This window comes from Phalacrocorax aristotelis, chromosome 9 (assembly GCF_949628215.1).
Source record: "Phalacrocorax aristotelis chromosome 9, bGulAri2.1, whole genome shotgun sequence".
Lineage (NCBI taxonomy): Eukaryota > Metazoa > Chordata > Aves > Suliformes > Phalacrocoracidae > Phalacrocorax > Phalacrocorax aristotelis.
In genome coordinates this window covers 4,883,926-4,895,432 of record NC_134284.1, presented here as the reverse complement: position 1 = coordinate 4,895,432, position 11,507 = coordinate 4,883,926, and the positions used below count along the sequence as shown (strand labels likewise).

Below are 11,507 nucleotides of genomic sequence, written 5' to 3'. Positions count from 1 at the left end.
TAGTGAAATGAAAATTTACAGCCATAAAGGCAAACTGATTGACAGCTGCAAATCATAGTCACAGCAACATTGATATATACATATTTATAGATCCCTAGATTTTGAAACTAAAAAGGATCATTAGAACATTCTGCTTAATCTAACACATTCCTATTCCAAACATGCAAGGAGTCAAACATGTAGTCCCATGTCAAGTGTGAGGAAACCTAGAAGATGGCCTTCCATAGTCCAGAAATGAAATCAGTTCAGCTTGCTTTTCCTCACTAACACTTTTTTGTCTCTTGGGTTTTGTTTCCTTTTCTCCTGGTGTTTCATCACCAAAGTGCCCAGGAGTTCATCTGCTTTCATTCAACTGAAATGCATGTACCAGATGGTGCAAATAGCCCAGTATATTTCAATCCTGTATCCATGTCAAAAAACAGGCAGACTGCTGCAATTCTTGGTTGCTGCACCTCATGGTATCAAAGGCTGGCTAAGAAGAGTGACACTGCTTGACAATGAATAAGATTTTTCAGGTCTGGCAGGCAAGTTGCTTTGGAAGCTAAAATCCTGCTTCTACTCTGTAGGAGTTGCTTTTCATGATTAATTAATTGTGTTTACACTAATCTACAAAGGATGTAAAGAAATATAAAAACAGAGTTACAGAAATGTTTCTAGATAGGTTACTTTATAGTAACCATTTCCTCACCGGCATTTTAAGTATATTACCTACTTGCTTACTAGAATTGTAGTAAAAATTGACCTATAGTAGAAAGTTATATATTGTACTTCTCAGCATACCTGTACAGGAGGACCACTACAATCTGCTCGTGCTCTGTGAACAGCCCAGGCTGCTGTTCTCCTTAGGTCAATGAAGTTTGAAAGTATCTTGAGGGCTAGGGACCGCAGTGGAGGTCACTAGCTGCTTTCTTCTGATAACAGCTGCGTAGAATTTGACCACAAGACTTTCAAAATATCTCCATAGTAAAACCATACACTTGCAAAAAACATAGCTTTACAAAAAATGATTATATGAGTTTTAGAAGAGTGGAGAGTTACGTTTGTCTTGGAGAACAGAAACTGGAGATAGTAGTTGAAAGCTGTTTGTGGCGAGGGTTGACATTTTCTCTGCTGGTTTTCTGACTTCTAGGTACTATAACAATATCAGAGAGTACAAGAAGAGTTACACCTTCCTATTCACTTTGGCGTGTTATTGATCCCACAGATAACAGAAGCCTCGTGTGATTCCTTTGGACAGCCATGCAGTGCTTTCTCGCCGCGTCCCCTGTCACGCCTGCAAGAGTGTGTGTCCCTTTAAGACCCAGGCAAAGTATTCCTCTGCCTGCTTCAGGGTTACCTGGGCATTTATTATCTTCCCCTTGTTTACAGGCTAGGATATGAGAAATCTAAAACCTGCTGGAGCATTCTGGTGGGATTATTTGCAAGTGGCCCAGGAAGAGACATACAGCGCTCTTACCTGTTTAACCTCCCTGTCAAGCTTTGAAGCTTTTCTCTGTATTTTTTTATTTTATTGAAAATTCGTCATAGTACTGAATCCCCAAACAAAATTTTTACCACAGAGACCTGGTTTGGAAAGTGATCTTTCTTCCCAATCAAAGAAATTCAGGGCAGAAGAGGGTACTACAGAAATGTTTGCCTAGCAGAAAAAGCTTTCTTACAAGGAAATATAACAGCTGCACATTCGTTTTGCATGGGTGTAAGTGTGCCACATATATGGATACTCTTGTTGACAAATCTATTTATATGTATTTGTATATATATTCAGAAGCTCTAGTTTGCCTGCAGTTGTGGGGTAGGTGATTCTTCTCATGTGCGTTATAGTTACAGAAGTATAATTTTATGAAAAGAATTGTTTGTTTAGCTAAAGGCAACTAATAGGTTAGGTAAGAGTCATCAAACAGGCCGTGACAACAATTTATATTTACTGGAAAGGTGTTAAAAATAAGGCAGGAGAGAAATGTTATTTCATGTGATAGATAGGAATGCCATTAAAACTAGTGGGATGAAAGTAATAAAAGAAAGTTTAGACTGACTACCCGAAAAAACCTGGAGAGCAAACTGGTTGCACTAAACGACTGAATAATCTCTGTGTGGAAGCATTAACAGTCCAATCACATGAGATTTTTTGCGAGGGTAAAGGAGCAGCAAAATACATGGTGGGGAAGAAGCTTGAACTGGCAGGTAGATGGATTAGCTGACCTATTAGTTCTTTCCTATTGCAAACTTCTATGATTTTATGTGGGGAAAATTCCTTTTCAACCCACGCTGGCAATCTGTTTATGTTCTGAAGTACGATGATTGACATCCCTTTTAACTTTTAACCTAGAGAATATCTCTGCAAGTGTTATTCCTACATATAAATGTCTAATGCTTTTAATAAAAAAAAAAAAAAGTCTCTCAATTAGGGGACTGTATCCATGTGCAAATGCAGAATGGAGATCACAACAGAGTCTGAGGTGTTATAGCGGCATGGGCAGCACTCCCACTCAGGAGGGATGGGGCGTTGAGAAGGAAAAGGGAGCGTTTGGGGCTTAAAGACTCGAGGGAGATGGAGGCAAACAAGAGGTAAGTGGATAAAAACAGTCAGAAAGGAGGGTATAATTTTTGTTGAAAGGGGGAATAAGAAAGAAAAGAATAGAGAGAAATGGGAAGGTGGAAAGGTGTAAGAACAGAGAAGCAAGATAGGAGGGGAAAACTCATTTATGGAGCAGAAGAACAAATAATGATGTGCTCCTGTTATTATGGTGCCAGAGTACTTCCTACTTGTGTTTACCCTTGGTTCATCCACACGGAGCCTTAAAATCTTTTTCCTTTCAAACAGTGTAACACTTAGTAAGCATCACTGAAGTACAATGCATGGATTTTTATAACAAATAGTGTATTTCACAATTAAAACTCAGCCTATCCACCTTTCCTGTGAAAGTAAAGGCTACCAAAAGATAGAGCATATATCAAAATATAGCACCCTGGTAGAAAGAAGTGTCACATTCTGCCAGTCTTCCCTGCATATTGCCCTGAACTGGGGGGGGACTGGAGATGGACTTATGAGTGGGAAATCATCACAAAATAAATATTTAAGAAATGCTAAACTAGCAAAACTTAACGTATTTAAATAATATTACCAAGAATGTTCTTCAAATTTTATGGCATTAAACTAAAGCCCAGAGTATAAAAAGACAAAATTATTACAGAGATTTCCATTTACTCAAAAATATCTTTGCAGTGTTACTTGTTCTGACTTAAAGAAGTTTGCTGAAGCATCAACTTCATTTCTGTCGAGGGCTGTAAAAAAGATTGAAGCCGGGGCCTGGAATATGAACAAACAATGCATCTAAGTTAGTGCCCCACAGAATATTTTAAAATTATTTAACACAAATCATCTCAGTGTCAACAACTCATCACAGATAAACTATCTAATTAACAGAAGCCATCATAGTATTTGAGAACTCAGTCTTGGCTCAGTTGATATACCAGAAGGGCACTCCTTGATAAGCAAAAATTATAAAGGAAGGTTTAAAAAACGTTACTGCCTGAAGTAGATTCTTCTTAGTTTTAAATTAACCCTCTGCTAGGTTGGGGTTTTTGGTTGTTTGGGATTTTTTTAATCTTTATGAGAGAAAAGGCACAGGTTGACCTCATGTTCTTAGGTATATTTCATGCTAAGATACTGTAACACAGTCTATTTTATGATGCAATATTTTTTCAGTGAGTCTGCCATGGACTTGGTACCATGCCAAAATGACAGCTCAGTTGAAAAAAGTGTCCCCAGCTTTTGTAACCACTTCTGAGATAGTTTTATCCCAATTCTTTAAAATCGCAAAGGTTGTCAAAATCTCAGGGATATAAAACTTTACTGCAAAACTCTTCTGGGCATCAAAACATTGACTTGTTGTTGCAGCACCAAACCTGCCGCTTACTGGAATCCAGGTGCTTTGTTTCCCTACATGAACTCTGTGGGGAGAGAAAGCTGGCAATGGGATCCATAAAAACATCCATAGACTAGAAGTTACCTAAAATAGCGCACAGGAAGTACTGAAAAGAGAGATTTCTTGTAAGTCTCTGAGTGGGCGATATTTACATGCCTAGGTTGCAGGGACACAACCTAGGACAATAAGATTCATTACGCTAGAACTGCTCCTGGAAATAGTCTTTTTCACAGAGGAAATGTGAAGTAACACTAGGTAGGAGTGAAGGACCGTCTTCTTTCCTCCCATTCTAGGTAGATTACTTGCTACGTTAGCCAAGGGTATGGCGGATCTGTCACCTCTTCTGCATAATGGTGATTTGAAAGTGTTTCTTCCAGACAAATGTTGTGGCTGCTGAGCTGTAGGACAGCCTGGAGCAGTCTCTCACACTTCCTTGTAGAACAGTACTCTTGGTATGGAGCGATTAAAAAGGTAAAAAATGAGGCATCACGTCTTGAAAATGCCAGTGATAAAATGGCAGTGTACAAAGAGCAGTGCAAGACCATTCCACTCACATCAAATACAAGCTTTTATCTGTTAGACTTTCAATGGTGCATATACCTTTGCTGGTCTTTTTACTCTGTGAAACAATGAGAAAGAATCAGGCTGTGTGTCCCAGTAATTGTTTTTGTTTCTTCACAGATGTCACACCATTCCTCCAGTGAGTAATTGATATTTAAATTTCCTTCCCACTCGGCTATGATCTTGCCCCGCAGTCTGTATTATTCAGGAAGAACTGGTATAAATGAAAAACTTCTTCAGCTGGTTCCACAACTATCAGGTGACAGTCTCAGAGGTTGGATTTTGGTTCTTCCAGGGAACTGCAGGACACCTGCAAATGGGGGAGTCCGAGTAACATGGTAAGAAACAGTAATATGTAATGCACTAGTAAATACAGAAATTATATTTCCTATCCGAGCAAAAAAGGCTACTGGTATGAGCTTTGTAATATGAAGATGACAATAATCATCACTGGACTGAAGGGTTTTCCCGAGTTATGGTGTAGAACTGATATTTTCTTCTGAGCTGAAACAGATCACGCAGCTGACATCAAGTCGTGCAAGAGAACAATTTATCCTTAGTCTTTATACCATTCCTAGAGCGTTCCCAGGTTTGAACAAAGCATACTAGCCACCGTCTCAGCAAATAGAGACGCTGAGTCTCCCGAAGTCCTTTAAAAAAGAATAAAAAAAATGAGTGATGAAAACAGAATAGTCTACAGATGTTATTCCCATATATTATTCTGCAGCAGAAAACAGGTTTTAAACCTTCATCTGACTGAGAGTTATTGTCACACGTACGGGGGTATTTAGGCACCTAACTCAACTACCTACCTTTGCAAATTTGAGCTTTGCAAATTAATTTGCAAATTTGCAAATTAAATGAACAGGGAAGTAAACAGGAATATACATATGCATGCTAATAGTAATAATTTTTAAAAATCTCAAATTTTTCAGTGAAACACTTTATAATCCAAAATTTTCAGTGAACTAATGGGAAAACTGGTTATTCTCAACTGAAAATGCTTGAAAATAAATGTTCCCATCCTTGTTTGAAAATTTTGGATGCTATGAATTTTGAAAATATTTCCTATAGACAATTAAAAATTATTGCTTGGTTTCAGTTCTGTCTAACTTGCCAGAGCTATTGAGGGAGACTCTGATAAAGAAAACAATAAGTCATAATGATAATTTTAATGGTGTCAACATGTCATACAATGAATCAAATGTAGAGAAATTAATTTAGTTATCTTGGCTTTCACCTGACACCACAGTAGAGGTGATGTTATTCTAGGAGAATTCTGATAAGGAATGTAGGAGTACTGACTAGAAGGAATCTGCATAGATCATTGAGCTTTAAATGCAGGCAGCCATCTAATAGATACTGAATACGGGCCCGTGTAACCTTATCATCACCTCTAGTACAATAGACTGAAAAAACTCACAAAATCTGGCAACTGCTGAAGGAACATAATTTTCAAGACCAAGGCAATTGGCAATGTGTTTGGTCTGCCCCATATCCAAAGTTTTGTTAGACATTTATCATTATATAGGTTTGCACAACTCAACATATAGTCTACCTAATGTTATTAGAAGACTATTTTACTTGATAACACTCCAGGGAGACTTCATGTATTGCATTCACCACATACAGAGAAGGAGCATAACCGGGTATGGGTGTACTACCAAAGTCTCTTCCAAGTGATGAGGCACCCTATCGTCAGTGCTTTCTTTCATATTTAATGATTAATGTTCTACTGAAGTTAGCAGCAGTGATGATGATGACATTCTTGTACATTCCTCAAAAGATACGGAGTATCTCAGACAAGAGTTGTGGAAATAACTCTTCTTTCAATTTCCTGGCAGTTCCAGATAATGATTTCAGATCAATTCAAATTAATGGCAGCTCTTGGACTATTTTCAATGTTTAACATGCACACATATTGTTTCACCAGACATAGATATGCACAAACTTGACGTTTTCAGAGGTCTTCTCCAAGACTGGGGAAGCTACTACATATATATCCTGCTGTCTTGAACAGTTCAGGCAAGATATAACAACCCTCATCACTTCACAACAATATAATAATTATTAATAAATTCTAACTGTCCTCAACGAATTTGTTTCTATAAAAAGAGTAGCAAAATCCTCATGAAAACACTAGTGGCTCCCCACACCGCCACCCACAAGCCCCAAAAATGTCAGGTTCCCCCCTAACCCCTCTTTGCAAGAAAATGCGACAAGCTAGGGATACCCAGAGGTTTAAGTGGAAAGACTAATTTCGGAGATTCTTCATTAAAAATGGAAATTACTTTATTTCTCACGTGTTGATTTGGATTAACACACACTTCGCATCTATGATGAGTACACACACAACGTCCAAAAACGTCTCTATACCATCATTGTATTTTCCTGAATCTGACACTGGCAGCATGCTGAAGCAGTCTCTCATAAATGTTAAAAACCGGGTTGGTTTGCATCTGATAAATGTTAGAAAAAGGGCTAGATTTCTGGGAATGGCTCTATCAAATTGGGATTAACATTTTCCACTTAGTCCCTTATGCTTCTGGAGAGGCTGACATAATTTAGTGAGTCTGAAAGTAACACCTTTGTCATTTTCATTGTACTTCATTTCACCTTCTCATTTGTGTCTTTTTAAAATAAGATGTCTAACTGAATACAGTAATCAATGTGCCATCGATTTATATAATGGAATTGTAATCTTCTCTTTTCTATTCTCTATTCCCTCCTTAACACAATTTAACATCTTATTTGCTTTTTTAATCACCACTGAACAAGTCTCTTCATTGAGCTGTCTCCAGTAATGCCTAGATCTTTTTTTCCTGAGAGGTTACAACTAATTTGGGAGACATCATTATGTATAAATACCTTAGACTGTTTCCACTAATGTGTTTTAGAGAGGTCTTACCTGTGTTGAGGCTTATCTGCTACTAGGTTGTTGAACCAGTTATTTTTGCAAAAGTCACCTAAAGCTCTTTCCCTTTATTTAAATTATTCAAATGAGTTTACAATTTCAGCTGCTTTTCCACATTTAGTCTTTAGCCTGTTTCCAATTTCAACATACAGAGAGAACAGTGCTTTTGCCAAAACTGCCTTTATGTAGTTAACTCTGTGTTCATCATGCTGGAAGCAAGAAATTTGTTGCTGTTCTGTTAGTCTATGATGATATAGTCGCAATACCAACAACCACCAAATAGAATAAACACCTAAGAAACACCTAAAAAATACCTACTCTGTAAACCTGACATACATAGCAGTATAGTCACAGCTGCATGTCACAGCATGGATTTATCCTCCTAAAAAGAGTCTCAATCCTAGGACACCTGCCTACTGTCATTATGTCTGTATTTCTGTATTATCAAATTTTTAATAGTTAGGACTTCTTCAGTAATCTACCGACTTGCTTTACTGTCGAGATTTCTGCTGGTGCCCATGTGAATTAGTTCACAACTAATTCGCCATGTCAAAACTACACTGTGTAGTCACTAAAATTGTGCTGGCAGAGTAGAATATATTGAAAGGGGGTTTTATAGTTTTGGTAAGCAAGATTTTGCCTCGTTGTCTTCTTGCAAAGAACTGTTTGAACATCACTGTAAAATTTAAAATACTTGGAAAGATTCACAAAATTATGTTCTGTGATATCTCTTCTTAAAATACAAAACTTAAAATAATACTGCAGGAGCGCCTCCTGACTTCTGCCGTTTTCACTGCCTTTTTTTCTGTGTTTGTCTAGAGCGTGTACAGAGGAGTCGTACTCCGTGAGCCTGTCTCTTCGGTGCAATCACAATACAGTTAGTAGGCAATAAACACAAGAGATGTATCTCTTATTACACCACTTTTAGGTTGCGTTCTATTTCTCTGTTTAAGAGTGTTAACTGTTACTGCAAGGCAGCTCACTGTTAAATGATTTTCAGGACAACCTAACTACCTGTTAATACGTGTAACAATAAGTTCAGTTATTTTCATTTTCTGTTTCTCCAGGATTTGGAGACAGGTGTAGTTAAATCTGCACATGTAACTACATTACCTTGCTGGATTTCCTAGAATTTCCTTCCTTAAGTATTTTTTTTTTTCGTTAAATCTGTCCATTCAGCCTTTGTATAATAGCTAAGGGTAAAGAATCTTCAGCCTTTTCAAAAGACAAATTTGCTGCTATAAACAGCATGCCATTACAACCCAACTGATTGCAAAGAATTTGGACTGCAGTGTGATTCAAGTCTCTCACTGAACTGATATCATCCACTCAACCTCAGCAATACCTTAGAGAAATACAAAGCAGAGTAACTGTCTTTTATATTGTACTCTCTCAGTACAAGAATAATAGAGATGCCATGAACATTGCAGAGGTGTCACATTAGCTGCTCTGTGCTAGAGCTGAACTAAATAGTGTAAAGGGAAGGGAACTTATTGTTAATTTTTCTTACAGGGATGGAATAGATGAACACTGCTTACAAATGAGCCTTATTTAGTTTTAAACACATTTCCCGAAGTAAATAGTATATTTCCCTAATTTTCATGTCTTTTGGTATGCTTCCAAAAAACTTGGAAGTGAATTAGTGTGCAATTTGCATCCAAATCTCAGCCAAGGGGATGTGGTTTATTATAATACATGGCCCTCCTAATTATTGAACAGCCCGAGAAAACTAGGCACAGTGTGCATCTGTTATTGCTTGACCACACTGCCAAACATAATTTGGCAAGCACAGAAATGTACATTGAGCAGACCTACAGTCTAATTTGCATTAGTTTGTAGTAATTATATGAAAGCTATAACTGAACCAAGCTTGTCCTCTCTTTTTAGATCACATCATTCTTTTTGAAAAGAAATCTCAACCAAAAATCCAAAACAATTAAATAGCACACACATACACAACCCTGAGAAATTCCTTGTTTGCACAGTAGACTTTCTCAGTATTATTTAATCATTATCCAAATGTTATTTCTGCATATTCTGTAAAATACCAAAGAAAACAGCTTCCCCCCCCCCCCCCCCCGCATTTTTATATAGGCTTTTCTGTGTTTTCCTTTATCCCCATTCAGAAATATTTCATCTCTTCTGCCAAATTCTAAAACCCTGTACAATTCAATACCCTGTAACTGGTGATTAAAGTCAGTGGCATTTTTTTAATTCAGTTGCTACGGAGGAAGGAAAGTCCTGCCTTTCATAATTTGCCTTTGCCCCTTTCCATAGTCATTTAATCCAAACTCAACTCTGACAAAAAGGAAGCAGTCTCATGATAAACCATATTGTGTCACAGTAATGCTGGGAAGTAGTGGCCAAAGCTCAGGGAAGCTGGGGTGCTCTGTAAAAATACCTGCAGATTTTGGCCTACAAAAGTTCCAAGGGAAAATTCTTACTTCTTCTCTTATTTTTCTAGTAGACCTGCGTGTTCAGATATACAGACATATACATCGTGGCTCTGCATAACAGATGATGGGAAGCCTAAACTAAGCCAGTAGATAAGGAAATACAGCAGAAATTGTAGTTTTATGATAACTATTGTGTAAATAAAGTATTTTCCTGAAGAGCAACAGGACAGGGCATAAAAAGGATGGGAAAGAGAGTCAGATTCAATTCCTATTGAAATCAATGACAAAACCTACTATTCACTCCAACAGCCACGGGTCCAAGCGTAGGGAAGGAGAGGGTTTTTAACTCCCCTTCTTCTTTACGTAAACAGTGGCGTTTTCTGCTTCAGCTGCAGGGGCTGAGTAGCAGAGGCAGAGTCTTTGTTGTTGGTAAACAGCCTGACATTTCGTAGGGTTGGACCAGTCAGGGGGTTTCAGTCTAGGGTTTGAGTATTAAGAAATAACCTTATAGTCACTATGCAGTTGGGTATTCTCAGATAGCTTAGGGTAATTATTAGCTGGCATATCCAGAGTCACATACAGTTACTGTGAAATGACCATACGGAGATTATGTAAATGAGTTTCCAAGAGTGAAAATGCAATGTAGTATAAAAGTGAATAAAAACTGCCGAATATCGCTGAATGAGTGAACACTACCTCTGCACTCTGATTAGCTGATCAAATCTATTTTCATCAACAAAAGCAAACTTGCAATGAATTAGAGGGGAAAAGAAACCCTAATGAACCCAAGTTACTTCCATTTACAAATGGCATTTCACGGTTGACCAAAAGACGCTCAATTTGCTTTCGCACAGTATGGGGAAAGTAAAGGTATGTTTGCTTTTACAATACCTGCTGCAAAACTGCCTCTTTTTTTCCGTTTTAGTTTTTTAATGTAGTTCTACAATAAAAGAGAACTGCATAAGAAAACAGCTTTTTTACTGAACCAGTCTCTTTCCACATATATTCCTGTTCATATCCTCTTTCTTCAGTGGCTGAAATAAAGCGATGGAGTAAAGAAGCTGGGGGAGGGTGCTGTAAAGTAAAATCACACAGTTTTACTTTTATTAGCACCAGAAACTACTCCATAAAGAGCAATCTATCTTTATCTAGTTGGATGGTATTTGGGTTTTTTTGTTTACTAACAAAATGATTAACTAAAACCCATTTGTCAAATAGTTACTGCTGCTGATAAAATGCAAGAAGCAGATTTGGTTAAAAGTGCAGGGTTGTTTTCTCTTTGTTTTCTCTTTTGTGCATTCATAAATCTGAGAATACTACTCATCTTTGCACAGGCAGGGCCAGGAATAAAATACCTCTTCTCACTGCTCCCTACTGTTAGCGGAACGTCTTCCTGTAGATATCAGTTTTATGACAGTTCAGTATCTTGTCAGCAGACATTCTTACACTTTGCATATTCATTCTTTAATACGTCTAATGCAAAGTTGTCTATGCTGCAGGTTCTTTGTGGAAAGGGGTTTGGCATGCCTGCTTCTTCTAACAGTCACGTCCAGGGTGACTACCAAATAAAAATAACTTCATTTTCAGAGCAAGAAAAATTCTACAATACACAAAGGATGGCGTGCAATTAATAATTTTGAAATGAAACTTTTTTTTCTCCCCTTGCCTTCATTGATTTTCCCCATTTTTCTACTCAAAAAGGTAGCCACA

General features: G+C 37.7%; 1 long non-coding RNA gene across 2 annotated transcripts in view; it reads right to left on the bottom strand.

Moving 5' to 3' along the window:
- Window positions 1-4,711: 4,711 nt before the first annotated feature.
- Window positions 4,712-11,507, bottom strand: part of LOC142061797 (uncharacterized) — a 55,550-nt gene continuing 48,754 nt past the window's right edge. For both annotated transcript variants that reach the window (XR_012662254.1, XR_012662255.1), the window contains exon 5: window positions 4,712-4,797. This is a non-coding gene — a long non-coding RNA (uncharacterized LOC142061797). The remainder of the gene's footprint in view (window positions 4,798-11,507) is intronic.